Source organism: Helianthus annuus, chromosome 4 (genome assembly GCF_002127325.2).
Source record: "Helianthus annuus cultivar XRQ/B chromosome 4, HanXRQr2.0-SUNRISE, whole genome shotgun sequence".
In the NCBI taxonomy this organism is placed as follows: domain Eukaryota; kingdom Viridiplantae; phylum Streptophyta; class Magnoliopsida; order Asterales; family Asteraceae; genus Helianthus; species Helianthus annuus.
This window is the reverse complement of record NC_035436.2, coordinates 125,345,459-125,368,069: the sequence shown is the minus strand read 5'-3', so window position 1 is coordinate 125,368,069 and position 22,611 is coordinate 125,345,459.

Genomic DNA, 22,611 nt, shown 5'->3' with positions numbered 1-22,611 from the left:
CCACAGCACCACTCTGGTCACCCTGAACTTCGAGAGGTTCTTGACCAGAACGTGGAATACGAATGATCTTCTCACTGTATAAGATCTCTGCCTGATGTTGGGACAACGAATCCATCCCTATGACGATGTCGAAGCTTCCCAAGACTATGGGAATAAGGTCGATGGAGAAAGCTTGACCGGCTAAGACAATACTACAACCCCTGACTATTTGCGTGGCTTCTAAACTCTTACCATTAGCTAGTTCTAAGACGTGTTTGGTGCTTAGGGGTGTTGATGTACGTTTTAACAATTTACTAGCTTTCACAGAAATATAACTTGTATCCGCACCCGAATCAAATAAAACAGTAACATAAATATCGTCAAGGAGAAACTTACCCATAACCACATTGGGATCGTTCATTGCATCTCCTCGTCCTAACACGAAAGCTCGACCCCTTGCCTCGTTGCCATTGTTGTTGTTGTTTCCCCCGTTGTTGTGCCCGTTGCCCTGGTTATTGTTGTTGTCGCGGTTCTGGTTCTGGTTCAACTGAGGACAATCGCGTTTGAAATGACCTTCAGCCCCGCACTGGAAACATCCCCGGTTTCCACGCTGTGGCTGCTGCTGCTGTGGGTTCTGTGGAGCTGGTTGTTGCGGTTGCTGGTTCTGATTTGCAGGCCGTGGGCTCCTACAGTCTTTGGCCTCGTGACCCATCTTGAGACATCTTTGACAACGACCCTTGTTGCACTGGCCGCTGTGATGTCTGTTGCAGTTGTGACACTTGGGGTGAAACCCTTGATACCTTCTCTGTCTATGACCACCAGAGGATTGCTGACTGGGACTTTGGTAGTGGTCAGTCTTCTGCTGCTGTGCTTGAGATTGAACTGTTGCTGAACCTTTGCTAGAATCCCCATCCCACTTTCTTTTGTTGTCACTGGGTGTAGTGGGAGTAGCGGCCGAAGTGGTAGCACTGATGCGTTTGGGCAACTTGTTCTGTTCCACCACCTGATCCGTGAGGCGATGAGCAAGACTCTGGATATCCTGAATGTTGTCGAGGTTAGCCGATGTAACATGGCTCTGAATTTCTGAGGCTAGACCCTTGAGGTACAACTCGATGCGCTTGATCGGAGGGTCTACCATGGTTGGGCACAAGATGGCCAGTTCGTTCGACCGTTTCGTATAAGCTTCTATCTCTGACCCCGTCATCTTCAAGTGATAAAACTCATTCTCCAACTTGTGGATATCATCCCTTGTGCAGTACTCACGTTTGATAAGTTCTTTGAAATCATTCCAGGGTGTGGCGTTAGCAGCTGCCAACCCTAAGATCTGAACTTGGGCGTTCCACCAAGTTAGTGCTATTCCTTCTAGCGTGCCAGTGGCGTATTTCACCCTGCGAGCCTCAGGGCATTCACACATTTCGAAAACTGACTCTAGCTTCTCAAACCAGTGGAGGAGTCCAACTGCCCCCTCTGTGCCGCTGAAAGTACTTGGACGACAGTCCATGAAGTTCTTAAAGGTGCAAACTTGCTGCTGCACTGGTTGACCTATTGTGTACGAATAGGGCAAAGTTTAAATACAAGGGCTAGTTTAGGAGTGTAGGATCTAAAGATCCTAGTGTGAGTTATGACTACAGGATATACTACCTGCTTGAGCAGCTGCAAGTGCCGCAGCAACTTGAGCTTGAACGAGAGCCTCTAGCTGGGCTTGAGTCATGTTAATTCGTCCAGACATGATCTTCATAGTAAAAGTAACGTAAGTGAGAGTGGTTCGCGAGTAGGGCGATGACAGAAAAGCGTAAGCACGTAGGTATTCTCATGTAATAGTATCATGTGTATCTATGCATACTACGAGCAAAGTTCTACGTAATTCTAGCAAACAGGCAATAAACATAAACCTTATTACCTAGGATGTCGAGTCTTGCACGTGGAGCGAAGCGTCGTTGTGGATCGTTGAGAGCATTGTTCTGGTTATAGTCTGGTTTTAATAAAAACGTTTTCCCCATATTAAAACCAAGTTCTCTATAACCAATGGCTCTGATACCAATCTGTCACACCCCCAGAATCCACCTGCGGAGTATCACCGCTTGGGAGCGTGACTGACCAGGATCAAGCCACCAATCATATTGAACATGTAAATATATAGTAAAAGTTATCCATCAATACGAAAGGTGTTTATCAAAACCAACATAGTTAAGTATCGCGGAAGCATTAATGTAAAAACCCAATCATAAGTATTAATGTATGAAATGACATAAGTAATCATGATCCATTTGCCCACAACGACCTGCTCCTCCTTGTGCAAGCTCCATAATGTACCTAAGGTCCTGCAAGGCATGCAGCAGATAATCAACAACTAGTTGAGCGAGTTCACAGGAAGTAAGTTCATAACAGTAATGCGTAAGTTCATCTAGTGGGGGCTTCCCATGCAAGTATATACTACTGGAGGGGGATTCCCACATTTATCCTTAATAATGGGGGCTTCCCATTATGGTACTTACTAGACTAATTGCAACCATGTGTTCTTCTTAAACCGAGAACAGGAATACGTACTAGGTCACGCAGGATTTACGTGAGTGCCCTTCCCCGAGGACAGTGGTACGCGTGGGGTTTACGTAGGATTTACGTAAGTGTCCTTCCGACCCGGAAGACAGTAGTGGGTATTAGGTTACGCAGGATTTACGTAAGTGTCCTCCCGACCCGGGAGACAATGGTGGGTACTAGTTTACATAGGTTTTACGTAAGTGTCCTGACTATCCTGAGGACGATGGTCTATAGTCTAGTGATTTCGTAAGTACGAGTATTCGTTCCATATCAAACATTCCAACCCAACTCCCAACCCGGGAATCCCATGCCTTGGCTGTGTGAACTCACCTTGGGTTGCTCGGCAGATACACAAAAAGAGAGGGTTCTTGAACTAACAGTGGTCAACCACGTCCTAGCAGGGTTACCATACAAGTCAGGTTTTGACTTTAAGTTATGCACGTATAAGTCATGGTAAACACGTAATTATCATGGCAACACGAAATCAGTCAAATACACTTTAACAGTTGATAATGTATGCAAGACTTGGACTCGCACAAGTCCAATATCCTTGTGCGGTCCACTCGGCCCAAATAGTATAACAATCCAAAAACATTTCGGCCCAATTAATCAGCGCCTAAGGCTTGTGCGACCCGGGCAACTTGTACGATCCGGGTAGCTTGTGCGAACCCTTTGGGTTGTGCGATCCAGACCAGCCCAACCCAACATAACACCCGGCCTAACAGTTAACAAATATAATACTTGTGCGGTCCAGCTCCTTACCTAGCCCAAGGCTACGGCCCAATAATTACCCTTAGGCCTTGTGCGATCCTAGTGGGTTGTGCGGTCGGTCTTTGGGCTTGAGGCCCAACAGCAGTTCATTATCATACACAGCCCAATGGATGATATACTTGTGCGATTCGGTTGGGCTTGTACGGTTGGGGACCCTTGTGCGCTCCGGACCTGTTGTGCTATTGGACCTCTTGTGCGACCAAGAGATCTTGCACGGTTGGAGCTTGTGCGGTGGTTTAAATCTTCCGAATATCATGCAATCGGTTACAACCATACATCTTGTCAATTAATTACAATGTTTCCATACTTGCACAAAATCAATTAACAACTAATAATTTGCATCTTATCGATCAAACAAGGGCTTTACAGCCGATTACATAACCCTAATCCAAGCATGAACACTAATCTATCAAGAACATAAACAACCATCCTAACACTAAAGCATATCAATATGATCCGATTTCATGAACATCCAACCAGTTTATATGTTTAATCTTAAACACCAACATGATAACCGACCCACAACAATCAGTAACATATCCGATTGGCTAGATCATATATCAAACACGCACACACAAGCCGATTCTAAGAACACTAACTCAATGATTAATCACACAACATCACTAAAATCATAAGATAATACATGAAATCAACATACTAACAATTATACGTTCATAGTAGTGCACTAACCGGTTACGAGTAGGAAAGGATGATCCGAGTACAAACGTCTTCGGTGGCCGTCGGTTTGAGAAGAGAGAAGAGAGAGCTAGGGTTTCTAGTGTGTTATGATTTTTGTTCAAAGTGAGGGATGGTTACTACCCCTAGTATTATGTGAACAACAAGAGTGGGCCGGCCCATCATGGCTGCCCCCCCTTTGGTCCGAATACAAAGGACACGGCCTTTAGTGGGCTTGTGCTAATGGTCCGTATGCAAGTGTAAAGCCCAAATGGCTTGTGCGGTTGTGTGTAGTGTTGTGCGCTCGGTTCTTGTAACATTCACATAACATAGCATACACACATAATGCACATAATAACATATCATAATGTCATAACATTCAATAAGTCAATCAAGTTCACATGTTCACATACGTTACATTCATTACAAAGACGGGTTCGAAATACGAGTCGTCACATTATCCCCAACTAAAAAGAAATTTCGTCCCGAAATTTGGTACGCACTCACTGAGGAAGCTAGGTAAGTTATATCGTTCACTGGTTTTCCTGGGGTGTCACAGTAGATGCTTTTCCTAGCTGTTGCCAAAGTCGATTACACATGCACGAAGCAAGTCTTCTAAGGTCTGGATAGTGCGCTCGGACTGCCCGTCCGTCTGAGGGTGATACGCTGTGCTCATATCTAAACGTGAGCCAAAGGACTTGTGCATTGCTTGCCACAGCTCTGAAGTAAAACGTGCATCTCGATCGGAGATGATAGAGGTGGGCATCCCGTGCCTCGAAACAACTTCCTTGAGGTATATCTCCGCTAGAGTGGAGAATTTATCCGTTTCCTTAATCGCCAAGAAGTGAGCAGACTTTGTGAGTCGATCCACGATCACCCAAATAGTATCGTTTCCGCGCTGAGATCTAGGTAGGCCAGTAACGAAATCCATGGAAATTTGCTCCCATTTCCATTGTGGTATCTCTGGTTGTTGAAGTAGGCCTGAGGGTTTCTGATATTCTGTCTTGACTCGCGCACAAGTCAAACACTTGCTGACGTAAGTTGCTATGTGGGCCTTCATGCTAGGCCACCAATACGTAGTTTTAATATCGTGGTACATCTTGTCCGAACCAGGGTGTACCGAGTAGCGGGACTTGTGTGCCTCATCCATCACAAGTTCTCGTAGGTTGCCATAGAGTGGAACCCAAATGCGTCCTGTTACGTAGTAAGCACCGTCTTCCTTCTGTTCTAAGCGTTGTCTTGACCCGCGTAGGGCTTCAGCCCTAACGTTTTCCGGTTTCAGTGCTTCTATCTGAGCAGCTCGTATTTGAGAAGGGAGACTAGAATGGATCGTGAGTTGTAAAGCTCTCACGCGCTTAGGCGCAGTGTCCTTTCGACTGAGGGCGTCAGCCACAACATTGGCCTTGCCCGGGTGATACCTGATGGAGCACTCGTAGTCATTCAGTAGCTCGACCCATCGTCGTTGCCGCATATTCAGTTCCTTCTGCTTGAATATGTGCTCTAGGCTCCTGTGGTCGGTGTAGATGGTGCACTTGGTACCGTACAGGTAATGTCGCCATAACTTAAGTGCGAAAATTATAGCTCCCAGCTCTAAATCGTGTGTAGTGTAGTTCTTCTCGTGAACTTTGAGTTGTCGTGAGGCGTAGGCTATGACTTTATCTCGTTGCATCAATACACAGCCAAGACTTTGAATTGAAGCATCACAGTAAACCACAAAATCGTCTGTGCCCTCTGGCAGTGAAAGGATAGGTGCACTACAAAGTCTATCCTTTAGGTGCTGAAAGGCTAACTCCTGTGCATTTCCCCATTGATAAACAACGCCTTTCTGCGTTAGCGAGGTGAGAGGCTGTGCGATCTTAGAAAAATCCTTAATGAACCTCCTGTAGTAACCTGCCAATCCCAAAAATTGGCGGATTTCCTTTGGTGTGCGAGGTGCAGGCCAGTTCTTAATAGAGTCTACCTTGGATGGATCAACGTGAATCCCATCCTTGTTTACCACGTGGCCTAGGAAATGGACCTCACGAAGCCAGAAGTCGCATTTCTAGAACTTTGCGTAAAGCTGTTCTGTTTGAAGGAGTTCCAGAATAAGTCGTAGATGCTGCTCGTGTTCCTCCTGACTCTTAGAATAGATCAGGATGTCGTCGATGAAGACTATAACGAACTTGTCCAGATAAGGCTTGCACACTCGGTTCATCATGTCCATGAAAACTGCGGGTGCGTTTGTCAGTCCAAACGGCATGACCAAAAACTCATAGTGCCCATAACGAGTTCTAAAGGCTGTCTTAGAGACATCCTCTTCTCGAACTCTCAGCTGGTGATATCCCGATCTCAAATCGATCTTTGAATAGTAGCTCGACCCCTGCAACTGGTCGAACAAGTCGTCAATACGTGGTAGAGGATAACGGTTCTTCACAGTCACCTTGTTGAGTTCACGATAGTCGATACACATTCTGAAGGTACCGTCCTTCTTCTTCACAAATAGTACTGGAGCTCCCCAGGGCGATGAGCTAGGACGAATAAAACCCTTATCCAAGAGTTCTTGTAGTTGCGTAGAGAGTTCCTCCAACTCTGATGGAGCTAAACGATAAGGTGCACGAGCTATAGGCGCAGCTCCGGGAGCTAGTTCAATCTGAAACTCGACTTGGCGATGGGGTGGAAGACCAGGTAATTCCTCAGGGAATACCTCAGGATAGTCACGTACAACCGGAAAATCTTCTATCTTCTTCTTCTTCTTCTCTGAGGTGTCAGTAACGAGAGCCAAAACTGCAGTGTGGCCCTTTCGTAAGCACTTCTGGGCCTTAAGGAGAGAGATGATATTTTCAACAGCACTCCTCTTGTCGCCACGAATTATGAGTGGTTCACTACCGGAACCAGGAATACGAACAATCTTCTCGTTGCAAAGGATCTCTGCTCGGTGTTGAGATAGCCAATCCATCCCAATGACAACGTCGAAGCTACCCAAGACGATAGGAATAAGGTCAATAGAGAAGGTCTGGTTAGCGAGAATAAGTTTGCAACCTTTGACTACGTGTGAGGCCTCCAAACTCTTACCATTAGCTAGCTCTACAGTGTGCTTGTTGTTCAAGGGTGTTGGAACACGCTTAAGCATTTGACTAACTTCTAGTGACACATAGCTAGTATCGGCACCCGAATCAAATAAAACTGTAACATAAAAGTCGTCGAGGAGGAACTTACCCGTCACCACGTTGGGGTCATTCCTTGCTTCACCTTGGCCAATCACGAACACTCGCCCCCTGGCACCATTGTTGTTGTTGTTGTGGTTCCCATTGTTACCATTCCCCTGGTTGTTGTTGTTGTTGTTGTTGTTGTTGTTGTTGTTCTAGTTCTGGTTCAGTTGGGGACAATCTTTCTTGAAGTGGCCTTCAGCTCCACACTGAAAGCACCCCTTGTTGTTACCCTGTTGCTGCCGCTGATTCTGTTGAGCTTGCTGACGATTCTGATTGGCGGGGTATAAGCTCCTGCAATCCTTTGCAGCGTGACCAGGCTTGTTGCACCGATGACAGTTGCCCCTGGTGCATGGCCCACTGTGGTGTAGGTTGCAGGGATTGCATTTGGGGTGATTCCCTTTGTACCCACCATGACTTTGACCACCAGACGATTGCTGACTGGGGCTTTTGTAGTCATCAGTCTTTCTCTGCTGAGACTGAGATTGCACAGAAGTTGAACCCTTGCTTGAAGTTCCATCCCATTTCCGTTTGTTGTCACTAGAGGTACCAGAAGTAGTTGCAGCACCCATGCGCTTTGGTAACTTGTTCTGCTCCACCGCCTGATCAGTAAGACGGTGAGCCAACTGAACAACCTGCTGGATAGTGGCCAGGTTTGCTGAAGTCACATGACTTTGGATTTCTGGCACCAAGCCCTTGAGATAGAGTTCAATTCGCTTATATGGAGGGTCCAGCATAGTAGGACACAATAAGGCAAGCTCATGCGATCTCTTAGTATACGCCTCAATTTCTGACCCCGTCATCTTGAGGTTGTAGAACTCGTCTTCCAGTTTATGAATGTCATCACGACTGCAATATTCCTCCCTGATCATTTCCTTGAAAGTTTCCCATGGGGTAGCGTTGGCAGCAACCAACCCCAGCATTTGAACTTGAGCGTTCCACCATGTGAGGGCTAAACCCTCGAGAGTACCGGTAGCATACTTCACCCTGCGCGCTTCAGGGCATTCACACATTTCGAACACAGATTCTAGTTTCTCAAACCAGTGGAGGAGACCTACTGCTCCTTCAGTTCCGCTAAAAGTAGTGGGTCGGCAGTCCATAAAGGTCTTAAAGGTGCACACCGGTGGCTGAGCATGTTGACCTAAGGTAGGTGAAAGAAAGACAGAGTTTAACACAAAGGTTGGTTCACGAGAGTAGGATCCTAAAGATCCTAGAATGAGTTCGGACTGCAGGATATACCTCCTGCGTATGCAGCTGCAAGTGCTGCGGCAACTCGTTCGTTAATTAGAGCCGTCAACTGGGCTTGTGTCATGTTAACGCGTCCACTCATGATCTTCATACAAGAGGGAAACATGAGTGAGAGAGGTTCGCGAAAGTGCGATGGTAGAAGGGAGTAAGCACACATGTGTTCAAGCAACAGTAGTTACACTAGTCAAGCATACCATGAGCAATGTACTATGTAACTAACAAGTAGGCAATATACATAGGTCATATCACCTAGGATGTCGAGCCTTGCATGTGGAGTGAAGCGTCGTTGTGGACCGTTGAGCACTATACCGGTTATAGTCTGGTTTTAACAAAAACGTTTCTCCTTTATTAAAACCTAGTTCACTATAACCAATGGCTCTGATACCAATTTGTCACACCCCCAAAATCCACCTGCGGAGTACTACCGCCTGGAGGAGTGACTGACCAGGATCCAGCCACCAATCATATTGAACAAGCATATAAATAGTTGAAAAATCTAACCAATACAATTGGTGTTCAAACAAAACATAGTTTACGTCGCAAGCGGAAGCATAAGTCGTAAAATTTAAAACATAAGTTCAATTGTTTTCAAGTTTAACATGGCACGCAGCTATCCATGTCCCACAACGACTCTCCTCCATGCAAGCTCCAGCTAAGTACCTATGGTCCTGCAAAGCATGTAGTAACGAGTCAACAACTAGTTGAGTGAGTTCACAGTTGGGTGTTCGTTTTAGTTTGTTTCGAAAACAGTTTCCTTTATCTGGCATCCTGCCGTGGGGGTTACCCCATAGTTGAAAACGTGACCTGTTTATTCCCGGTTACTCTGGCATTCCAGCCGTGGGGGCTACCCCGTGTTAGTTATCTGGCATTTCGGCCGTGGGGGCTACCCCATGTATACACTAGACTCGTTACCATATCGACTGCTGACTGTAGTCATGTTTATGTGCCCTGAAACTGTCAATGTCTATCATCATTGACGTGCCCCAGATCCATTAGTTCACGCCCGTCCTCTGCGGCACGGTGTGAGGTTTGTCAGACCTAAATAGCGCTATCTAACTAATGACCCGCTCGCCATTGGCCCGGCGATTAAGTCGATATAAAAGGAGGGACTTCGTGATAGAGTTTTGGTCTAGTACGAGTTATCTGTCCGTGAGGACGAGGAAATTACATTCCTGAACCATTGCTGTCCTACCCAAGGAGGACGAGGAATCTACGTTCCTTAACCCCATTCCCAACCCAGGGAATCCCATGCTTTGTAGAGGGTGTGAACTCACCTTGGTTTGCTCGGCAGATACACAGAAAAGTCAATCAAGTTGTAAGTGGTCAACTACGTCCTAACATAGATACCATTCGAGTCAGGTTGTATCCAAGTAGTGCACGTATGTTCTACACGTATTGTACACAAGTAACAATCATGGCATACATATCAAGCATGGCAGTTCAACAACAGTTCGCAACGAGTTCCACAGTAACATTCATATAATAACCAAAGTCTAAGTGTGACCCAAACAGTTGGTCTCGTAATAGCACGCAAGCCCAAAACACGCATTCAACAGTAACACAAGAAGTCCATAAGTCCGGCCCACTAACTTAGGCCCGTAACTATGCAAGTCCAACAAGCGTGGTCTCGAGTCGAGACTGTGCGGTCTCTAGTCGAGACTGTGCGGTCTCGAGTGTAGCTTACAAGGTCTCGAGTCGCAACCGAGGTGGTTTCGGGTTATGCATGTATTGGTCTCGAGTCGCAACCGGACTCGCAAGCATGGTCTCGGGTCATGATGTTTGTGTGATGATCATGTGTGGTCTCGAGTCGAGACTAGGGATTCTCGACTCGCAACCTGTGTCGCAATCTGTGTTCTCGAGTTATCATGTTCATGGTCTCGAGTCGAACCAGGGGTCTCGACCCCCCAGCAACTGCTGATTCTGCACAGTTGTACTATCCAATGGAAATTTTATTTCATGCAACAATTGTGTACTATCCATTTAAACATGTTTTCTTGTCTAACAATTTACTAAAATGGATCAAACAATCAGATTTCAAATATTCATAACACATTCATAGCACATTCATGTTGTTCTTCATATATTCAAGTCATGTTCATGTTGATCATCAAACTTGTTCATCATATTTTTAGGGCTTTTAGCATTAATCATAGTCAAAACATGAACAACAATCAAAACACTTAAACATACTCATCTAATGGTTTCAATCATCACATAACACCGATTACATGACCTTATCTAGTATATATGCAAGCCGGTTTCATGAACATTAACAATAAATGGTTTAAATCTCATTTAAATACAAGATATCTCTAACCCATCATGCAACATATCCGAAATCAAGACATGTTAACCGATTATCATCATCATACACATTAAGAACATCATCATGCTATTTCATCAAGGCAAGTAGCATCATTAGTCACATAAACACCTAGTGAGCATCTAGAAACACTAACCGATTGTGAGAGGCACCGAGATGGTAAAGAAGATGGTGTGTCCGAGTGTTGGTGATGAGCTTGACCGAGTCCTTGTTGATGCCGATTGAATCCGAGAGATAGGAGGGGAGGTGATGCTTGATTCTCTAGGGTTTTAGTGAGAGAATGTGGGAGTGTGTGTGTAGGAGAGTGTGTATGGTTTGCCCAAGAAAATGGCAAAGATGGCTAGGAGTGTAATATATATACTAGTTCTACATGGTGCACCCTAATGGGTTTCGGGTGTGATTAAACGGCCCAACCGGCCCAACTGTTACTGTTCACTCGAGACCACATGGTCTCAAGTCGGGTTCTTGTGTCTCGGGTCGCATACACACAAGCATACATATAAACATAACATATAATCACATAGGAGGTTCACATATATCATTACACCAATCACGTCAACTAATCGCATAATGTTTCAAGTAGGTTACATCGAGAGGTTCTAAATTTCGAGTTGTCACAACTTACTCCATTTCCCGAGTTTGACACTCGCTTTCTTACTGTTGAGCAGCAGATCAGTTATCTGTTGCGTCATGTTTACCAGCTCGAGGAGGAGCTTGCGCATGTGCGCAACTTGCTTTTTGTTCCTCCACCTCCTCCTCCACCACCATCAGCATAGACGGTTTTCGGTTTTATGTAGGTAGCTTGCTTTTGATGAGAGCACCACTATTGAGCTGGGCTAGTGAAGCCTTTTGAAGACCACCTTTTGACTGTATGACTTATGGTAGATTGATAGACATTTTGGACCAGAGTAGTGTGACCCTGTGTTCCCTTTTGATACGGTATTTATGTAAAACATGTAACTTTTGTGGTCGATGATTAATGAAAGCTCAATCGTAATGTTCTCATTAAATACGTTGTTAATTTACTTGTTTATGCTATGATTGCATGCTTACTTGTTATGACAAACGCTATTATATACATACTACTTATTATGTACATAAGACCTGACCTATACAATCTTCTTTTAGAAGATGCCTCCTTGAAGGAATAATCAGTTGCCCACAACAGAGGCAGAACTGCAAGAACGGATTTCACAGGCAATCGCACAACATGAGGCCTTGCGCTCTGAACACAGCGGAGGTACCTCAGGAAATAACCCACCTCACGGTAATGTTTAAGTCACCTAAGACACATTACGATACATTTGGACATTCCATGTGATTTGCTAATGCTTTCTGTGAATGTTGTTGCTTGTACAGGCTGTACTTACAAGCAGTTTCTTGATTGTAAACCTCTAAACTTTCACGGCACTGGAGGTGCTGTAGCTTTCGTAAGATGGGCTGAGAAAACCGATTCTGTACTGTGAATGAGCAAGTGTGCGCCAGAGCACCAGGTCACTTACATTTCTGGACTTTTCCTATACGGAGCTCTATCATGGTGGAACCTTCAGGTTCAGACTCTGGGAGAGGAGGCTGCGTATGCTATGACTTGGGATGAGATGAAAGAATTGAGGCGCAAGAAGTACTGCTCGAGAGCTGAGATTCAGAAGTTGGAAACCGAGTTCTGGAATCTGAAGATGGATGGAGCTAAGATTGCTGAGTATGTGCAGAGATTTCATGACCTGTCTCGTGTTGTCCCCTACATGGTGGAACCAGAGTTCAAGCGACTTGAACGCTTCATCTGGGGATTGGCACCCCAAATTATGAGCATGGTGACTACTTCGAAGCCTCCAACGATCAATGAGGCCATTGATTAGAGCGTGGCATTGACTGAAGAAGCGATTAGGCTGAACAAGTTTTCGATCTCTGAGGGAAAGAAGAAGGAGACTCATGTTGAGTCATCAGGAGAGAACAAAAGGAAGTTCTCCAATTTTAAGAAGGGTACCCAAGGAAACAACAGTGGTAACAAGAAGAGAGATACGAATCCACCAGCCGAGGCTAAGACTGGTGCTACTTCTGGTGCTGAGATTAGAGGAAAAGGATATATGTGTAACACCCCGTGTTTCGAAAGTCAAAGTCAAAGTCAACATTGAAGTCAAAGGAAGAAAAGATTGCTAATTGCGATCTGCCACTCCTTGCTCAACTGCTGTTTTGACTTCTTTGACTTATAGATAGTTTAATTATTTTATTACGTTAGTTGTATTATGTGGAGTACTTGTCAATGATCGAGGTTTAATTGATGTTTATCACGTGTTTTATCGCTTTATCGCTTATCGCATTGCAATTGCATTCGCAACCCGACTTATGAGTTCTGGATATTGTTCTACGTGTGTGTGCTACTTATGTGTTACTTGTGCATGCTTAATTATGTGCATGTTATGGTGATTAATTGAAACGCAATCGCAACACTATCGCAATCGAATCGCAGACGCTAAACGCAAGTTAATTAGGATGATTGTATGATAGATATAGTAGTTGGGATTAATGAGAAACTCTATCGCATCGCAAAACTCAACGCACGTATCGAAACGAAAAAACTCAACACGTTGGACACCGGATCGAGTGGCCACCCGATCAAGTGTCCACCCGATCGGATTGTCATCCGATCGGACTGCCACCCGATCGGACAGCCACCCGATCGGTGACCCACCCAATCCATTCGCACTTTCCTTTTTAGGAAACCCTATAAATACCCTTCATATGTCACATCACCTGATGTGACAGCTCTCACTCGACCCAGCTCACTCCAGCCCAGTTTTCTACCGATTTCTCGCGATTCTTGTATGTTCTCAACCTAAATCTTGTACTTTCTTGATCTACATGCTCTCCTACACTTTCTTGAATCTTAACTTTTAACCATGAAATCACTAGATTTAAGGTGTTCTAGGATGATGTCATCATGGGGCTCTTATGAACTTCATGTTTTGGCTTCAATCCACCAAGAACAACTTAGATCTGAACGATTTCCACATAAGTAAACAAAGATCTTGCATAGATCTGAACATATTCAAGGTGTAAAGGATTGAAAGATGGTTTTCTAACTTTCTTTCAACTCTTTTACACTCAATGCACTCAAAACCGATAGAATCAGAGCTTGTTCTTATCTTCTACTCCTTCTTAGTGATGTGTTGGTCCAAGATCTGGATTCTATCCAAGAGATTACTGATTTCGGGATAAACATGAAACACCGTCTCGAACATTTAATTGGTCGGACTAGGGTGGTTCCTGTCCAATCGGGTCACTACGTCTGGACGAGGTTCTTGTTGTTTAGCACGTTATCACACTGCCTCGAATAAAATACAAACTATCAAAACAACCAAGTGTAAAGACGATCAGGTCGACTGGGATGGATTGCTGTCCGATCGGACAACCATCCGATTAGATTGCCACCCGATCAGACAACCACCCAATCGGCTTGCACCTTGGTCCCACACTGAACTTTTATTCCAACTTTTGAGGTCCTGAACATCGAACGGATTGTCGTCCGATCGGATTGCCATCCGATCATATTACCACCCGACCATGTGATGTTTGGACTTCAACACTTAAACAATTTTCAACATGTTCAATACGGATTGCCACCCGATCAGCAGACTATCCGATCGAGTGACAACACTGCTGTGAACTTGTTCTCTGAGAAATGTCTCACCGAACGGATAGCCGTCCGATCGAGCCGCCATTTGATTAACTGACCTGAAAGGTAGAAATACCTCTCTGTTTTCAAAATGCTACAACAAAAACTTCAAAGCACAAACCATCATACACAAACACATCCATACCAAATGAGGTGACGATCCAATCGAATGGTCATCCGATCGGATGACCATCCGAACGGATTGCCACCCGATCGACTGGCCATCCGATTGGATTGCCATCCGATTGGATTACCATCTGACACTTTTCGCTTAGCACCGTTTTACGCGCCGCTTATCATTTATGCTATCGTTCTGATCAGGCTAAACTCACTCTAGCGCTCCCTTCAATCCATCATCGCTGTCCTGTGAATATACTCGAACCCTTTTTGCTTTACGCACTTTTGGGTGTTACATAGGTTACTTATTCTAAATCACATCGAACACACTACGCAATACTTTAACGCTAACCATTACCGCATGTTATACGTGACTCGATGAATGCTGTTTGTTATGTTTACACATAGATTGCTGTCTACCTGCCTTAGCAACGATAGTACTATAGTTTGGACTCAGCACCTGTTCACTCATGGGTTGTTAAGGACAATTAATCACATGATTCGCAGTGTTGAATATGTGTTACGAACTGCCTTGCGCAGTCATTGGTATTGATAGGATCATGTCGATAACTTACGTGCTTCATTTCACACGTTATACGTGCTGGTTATACGTAAACGATTTCGAACTCTATTATATCTATTAAGCTTGTATGCTCACCTTGACACTATGTGTACTGACTTTTACTTTAACGTATGTGGCAGGTGCTTAAGATGCTAAAATGCTTGGCTTGCTGTGAAATCGAGGCTAGGAAAGAGTCTAGAAACAAAGACAATTTACTTTATTTAAAATCTGAGTTGTCGAAACAGAACTATTTGTCTGTACTAACTATGCTACTTATTATGTCATGGCATGGGATGTGATGTTTTAAATAATTGGTAATCGTAGTTGTTATGGAAACTTCTGGACAATCTATTTCGCTCAGTGTTGCGCCCCGATGTTTCCGTCATCGGTTGGGGTGTGACAGATTGGTATCAGAGCCATAACTATAGGGAATTTGGCAAGACTTGACCTAGTCCGGGTCATGATTAAAAATCATCCATATATTTTTAACTTGGTATCAGAGCCATATATTTTTAACTTGGTTTCTTTAGAAATCATCCATAAATCTTTATATCTACAAATGTTACTACTTACTTTGATCATTATTTTTCAAGAAGACCATTTGTTCATTCAAGTTCATGCTTCATGTGTGGATGATCTATCATCCTTCAATATTTCTACTTTCTCATCTTGCTAGATTATGTTTTTAATCAAGATCTAGCAAGATCATATGATGATCTACATCAAGCAGTTTAAAGCTTGCGGACCCAAAGAATTCACTAGCGAAGATAGCCCTACGGCCTTGTTTCAATGGTTTGATTCGATCAGGTCACCCTGCGCCATAGTGGCTGTCCTGACAATCTCCGCACTCTGAATGCTACCGGCGTCTTCCAGTCCCGTGCTTTAGACTGGTGGACGGCCGAGAGGAATAAACGCAGAAATGACGCAGCTTATGGTTTGACATGGGATGAGTTGAAGAACGTAATGTTGGAAGAGTTCTGCCCTCCCCATGAGTGCCAAAATTGGAGGACGAATTCTTGCATATAAAGCAGAAGGATGGTGACAATGCTGCTTTAACTGCTCGCTTCAAGCAGCTCAGTATAATCTGTCCTGATCAAGTCAAGACTGCTGATATGACGATCAAGAAGTATATCCGAGCTCTACCGGATTATGTTGCAGATTTTGTGCACGCTGCAAAACCAGCGACAATCGAGGAAACTTATCTGCTAGTCACTGAGATCAACGACAAGCGAGTCAAGGCTGGTGTCTGGGACAAAGCCTCAAAGAATTTGCATCAAGCTACCACCGCTGCAACTGCTGAAACCGCTGCCGCTCCTCAGTCTTCAAAGTCCTCTCGTCGCAAGAGGAAGAACAACAACTCCAGCAAAAAGAATTGTGCTGTCAACACTGCTGCCCCGCTCCAAGCTGTACCAGCTCAACAGCAACCTCAACACCGATCAACTGCAGCACTAGTTACCCAAGCACCGCCTGCAAAGCGTGCTTACATTGGTCCTCACCCGGCCTGCCCGACATGTACCTATCATCATCCAGTGGGAATCGCATGCCGACTTTGTGTGCATTGCAACATGTACGACCACTTCACCATCAACTGCCGTACAGGTCCTCGACAAGCTACAGCTCCAGCTACTACTCAACAAACTCTACTTCCCCGCTCCTCAAGGCCAACAAGCGGCTCAGGCACCTGCGATCAATGCTAGAGTTTGCTTTGTGTGTGGTGATCCCAACCACTTCGTAAATATGTGCCCAAACCGAGTTTTGAAGCAAGAGCCACAACAACAGCAGCCCCAGCAACAGCAGCAACAGCCTCAACAACAACAACAAGCAGCTCGCGCCCGAACTTTCAACATTAACGTGCGCCAAGCCCAGGCTGACAACAATGTGGTTAATGGTACGTTTCTCGTGAATGGTATTTATGCTTCGTGTTTGTTTGATACTGGAGCCGATAACTGTTTTGTATTGTTTGAGTTCGAAAAGCTCCTTAATCGTAAGCGCTCCCATCTCCCCTCGACGTTCGATGTTGAAGTTGCCACCGGAAGAACTATCGCCGTCAATTCTGTTCTTCGTGATTGTAGTCTCGAACTCAACAATCACGTTTTCCCTATTGATCTCATTCCGATGCAGCTCGGTAGTTTTGACATCATAGTAGGCATGGACTTTCTTCCTGAAAACCATGATGAAGTTATGTGCTTTGATAAGATGATTCGGTTCTCACTCGCGAATGGTGACCAACTGTGTGTGTATGGCGAAACTCCTTCAAAAGGTCTTAAACTCATGTCATGTGTCCAAGCTAGCAAGTATCTTCGCAAGGAATACAAAGCTTTCTTGGCTAACATTGTAGTAGCGGAGAGGAAAAGAAAGAAATAGCGGTAGACCAGGTACCTGTTGTTTGTGAATTTCCTCCTTTGTTTCCCGATGATCTTCCGGTTTGCCTCCGAGTCATGATATCTACTTTCGTATCGACCTCATTCCTGGAGCCAAACCTGTTTCTAAAGCTCCTTATCGACTAGCTCCGTCTGAGATGCGCGAACTCTCGAGTCAGCTCCAGGAATTGCTTGACAAAAGCTGTATTCGCCCTAGCACCTCTCCTTGGGGCGCACCAGTCCTCTTCGTAAAAAAGTAGGACGGGTCGTTTCGGATGTGCATCTACTACAGGGAATTGAATAAACTGATGATCAAGAACCGCTATCCCCTACCTCGAATCGATGATTTGTTTGATCAGTTACAAGATGCTATGTGTTTCTCGAAGATCGATTTACGCTCAGGCTATCACTAGCTATGCATTCAAGAGGAGGATATACTCAAAACCGCTTTTCGCACTCGTTACGGCCACTATGAGTTCGTTGTTATGCCTTTTGGTTTAACCAACGAACCCGCGATTTTCATGGATCCGATGAATCGCGTGTGTAAACCATTTCTTGACCGCTTCGTCATCGTGTTCATCGATAATATCCTGATCTACTCCAAGTCGAAAACCGAACACGCGCAACATCTACGTTTGTTTCTCGAACTGCTCCAAGGGAATCGACTTTATGCCAAGTTCTCCAAGTGTGAATTTTGGCTGGAGGATGTTCAATTCCTCGGTCATATTGTCAATAGTCAAGGTATTCATGTCGACCCCGCGAAGATCGAAGGTGTTAAGAGTTGGGTTACACCGAAGAACCCGTCTGAAGTCCGTTCTTTTCTCGGACTAGCGGGCTATTATCATCGATTTATCGAAGGATTCTCTAAAATCGCTGTGCCGCTTACCTCTCTCACGCATAAAGACAGATCCTTTGTTTGGGGAACTGAACAAGAGTCTGCCGTCCAAACCCTCAAGCATATGCTATGCAATGCTCCCGTCCTTGCTTTACCTGATGAAAACGACGACTTCATCGTCTATTGCGATGCCTCGAACCTTGGTCTTGGTTGTGTTCTCATGCAACGGGACAGGTTATTGCCTACGCATCTCGTCAGCTCAAGATCCACGAGAAGAACTATACAACCCATGACCTCGAGCTAGGCGCAGTTGTTTTTGCGTTGAAGATTTGGCGACACTACCTTTATTGTACAAAGTGTACGCTCTTCACCGACCATAGGAGCCTACAACACATCTTCAGTCAGAAAGAACTTAATATGCGTCAACGCCGATGGGTAGAACTTCTCAACGACTATGACTGTGAGATCTGTTACCATCCTGGCAAAGCAAATGTCGTTGCCGAGGCTCTAAGCCGACGAAGCTATTTGGATAGCGCTCACAATGTTCAAGCCCAGCATTATCTCGAAACCCTTATCCGCGAAGCCCAACATGCTTGTTTTACCGAACGGACCTTGAAGAAGGAAAGGATTCTTAACAATGGAGCCCGGCTAGTGAATAAGTCGAATGGGATATTCCATTATCTGGACAGAATTTGGATCCCTAAACGGACTGATTTACGACAGATTTTGATGGACGAAGCCCATAAGTCCCGATATTCAATTCATCCCGGTGCTGATAAAATGTACCAGGACCTTCGCTACAAGTACTGGTGGCCGGGCATGAAGAGAGATAACACTCTCTATGTTTCGAAGTGCCTGACTTGATCGAAAGTCAAGGCCCAGCATCAAAGACCCTCTGGCTTACTTGAGCAACCCGTGATCCCCATGTGGAAATGGGAAAGCATAGCTATGGACTTTATCACGAAACTTCCGTGCACGCCATCAAGTCACGACAGCATCTGGGTTGTCGTTGACCGTTTGACCAAATCTGCTCATTTTCTGCCAATACGAGAAGACTACAAGGTAGAAAAATTAGCCCGGATCTACACCATTGAGATCATTTGTCGACATGGGACGCCTCGCGACATCATCTCTGACCATGATGCTCGGTTTACCTCGCGTCTATGAGAAACGTTTCAAACTGCTCTCGGTACTACGCTTAATCTAAGTATCGCTTTTCATCCCCAAACCGACGGTCAGACTGAGAGAACAATCCGTACCCTTGAAGACATGCTCCGTTCGTGTGTCATAGATTTCGGTGGTAATTGGGACGCATACTTACCTCTAGTCAAATTCTTGTACAATAACAGTTATCATTCCAGCATTCAAATGGCACCGTTTGAGGCATTATACGGAAGAAAATGTCGATCGCCTATTGTATGCAACGAGATCGGACACTCGCAATTAACCGGTCCCGAGCTGTTGCAAGAAACGACTGACAAATTCCTCCAAATTCGAGACAATTTGCTGAAAGCTCGGAGTCGTCAAAAGAGTTACGCCGATAGACGATGCAAGCCCCTTGAATTTGACGTTGGCGACCATGTACTCCTAAAGGTATCACCTTGGAAGGGTGTGGTCAGATTCGGCAAGAAAGGAAAGCTCGCACCTCGATATGTTGGACCCTTTAAGATTCTGGAAAGGATCAGAAAAGTGGCCTACAGACTTGAACTACCGGAGAAACTTAGCAACGTTCACCCAACTTTCCATGTTTCGAACCTCAGAAAGTGCCTGGCTGAGCATGATTTGTATGTACCACTTAAGGATCTTCAAGTAAACGAAACACTACACTTCGTGGAGAAGTATGTCGAGATCATGGATCGCCAAACCAAGCAGCTCAGCTGCTCACGCATACCCATAGTGAAGGTCCGATGGGAAGGCAAACGAGGCGCAGAGTTCACTTGGGAACTCGAAAGCGAAATGAAGGCGAAGTACCCGCAGTTGTTTGTTACGACTTTGGCCTAATTTCGGGACGAAATTCCCTTAAGTAGGGGAGGCTGTAACACCCCGTGTTTCGAAAGTCAAAGTCAAAGTCAACAATGAAGTCAAAGGAAGAAAAGATTGCTAATTGCGATCTGTCACTCCTCGCTCAACTGCTGTTTTGACTTCTTTGACTTATAGATAGTTTAATTATTTTATTACGTTAGTTGTATTATGTGGAGTACTTGTTAATGATCGAGGTTTAATCGATGTTTATCGCGTGTTTTATCACTTTATCGCTTATCACATCACAATCGCATTCGCAACCCGACTTATGAGTTCTGGATATTGTTCTACGTGTGTGTGCTACTTATGTGTTACTTGTGCATTCTTAATTATGTGTATGTTATGGTGATTAATCGAAACGCAATCGCAACGCTATCGCAATCGAATCGCAGATGCTAAACGTAAGTTAATTAGGATGATTGTATGATAGATATAGTAGTTGGGATAAATGAGAAACTCTATTGCATCGCAAAACTCAACGCACGTATCGAAACGACAAAACTCGACACGTTGGACACCAGATCGAGTGGCCACCCATCGAGTGACCACCCGATCCGATCGGACTGCCACCCGATCGGACAACCACCCGAGCGGTGACCCTCCCTATCTATTCGCACTTTCCTTTTTGGGAAACCCTATAAATACCCTTCATATGTCACATCACCTGATGTGACAGCTCTCACTCGACCCAACTCGCTCCAGCCCACTTTTCTCCCGATTTCTCGCGATTCTTGTAAGTTTTCAACCTAAATCTTGTACTTTCTTGATCTACACGCACTCCTACACCTTTCTATCTTTTGAATCTAAACTTTTAACCATGAAATCACTAGATTTAAGGTGTTCTAGGATGATATCATCATGGGGCTCTTATGAACTTCATGTTTTGGCTTCAATCCACCAAGAACAACTTAGATCTGAACGATTTCCACATAAATAAACAAAGATCTTGCATAGATCTGAACATATTCAAGGTGTAAAGGATTGAAATATGGTTTTCAAACTTTCTTTCAAATCTTTTACACTCAATGCACTCAAAACCGATAGAATCGGAGCTTGTTCTGATCTTCTACTCCTTCTTAGTGATGTGTTGGTCCAAGATCTAGATTCTATCCAAGAGATTACTGATTTCGGGATAAACATGAAACACCGTCTCGAACATTAAACTGGTCGGACTAGGGTGGTTCCTGTCCGATCGGGTCACTAAGTCTGGACGAGGTTCTTGTTGTTTAGCACGTTATCACACTGCCTCGAATAAAACGCAAACTATCAAAACAACCAAGTGTAAAGACGATCAAGTCGACTGGGACGGATTGCCGTCTGATCGGACAGCCATCCGATCGGACGGCCACCCGATCGGCTTGCACCTTGGTCCCACACTTAACTTTTATTCCAACTTTTGAGGTCCTGAACATCGAACAGATTGCCGTCCGATCGGATTGCCATCCGATCAGATTACCACCCGACCATGTGATGTTTGGACTTCAACACTTAAACAATTTTCAACATGTTCAATACGAATTGCCACCCGATCGGCAGACTATCCGATCGAGTGACAAAACTGCTGTGAATTCTCTGAGAAATGTCTCACCGAACGGATCGCCGTCCGATCGAGCCGCTGTTCGATCGACCGAACTGACAGGTATAGATACCTCTCTGTTTTCAAAATGCTACAACGAAAACTTCAAAGTACAAACCATCATACACAAACACATCCATACCAAACGAGGTGACAATCCAATCGAATGGTCATCCGATCGGATGACCATCCGAACAGATTGCCACCCGATCGACTGGCCATCCGATCGGATTGCCATCCGACACTTTTCACTTTGCACCGTTTTACGCACCACTTATCGTTTATGCTATCGGTCTGATCAGACTAAACTCACTCTAGCGCTCCCTTCAATCCATCATCGCTGTCCTGTGAGTATACTCGAACCCTTTTTGCTTTACGCACTTTTGGGTGTTACATACGTTACTTATTCTAAATCACATCGAACACACTACGCAATACTTTAACGCTAACCATTACCGCATGTTATACGTGACTTGATGAATGTTGTTTGTTATGTTTACACATAGATTGCTGTCTACCTGCCTTAGCAACAATAGTACTATAGTTTGGACTCGGCACCTGTTCACTCAGGGGTTGTTAAGGACAATTAATCACATGATTCGCAATGTTGAATATGTGTTACGAACTGCCTTGCGCAGTCAACCCATAGTCATTGGTATTGATAGGATCATATCGATGACTTACGTGCTTTATTTCATATGTTGTACGTGTTGGTTATGCGTAAACGATTTCGAACTCTATTATATC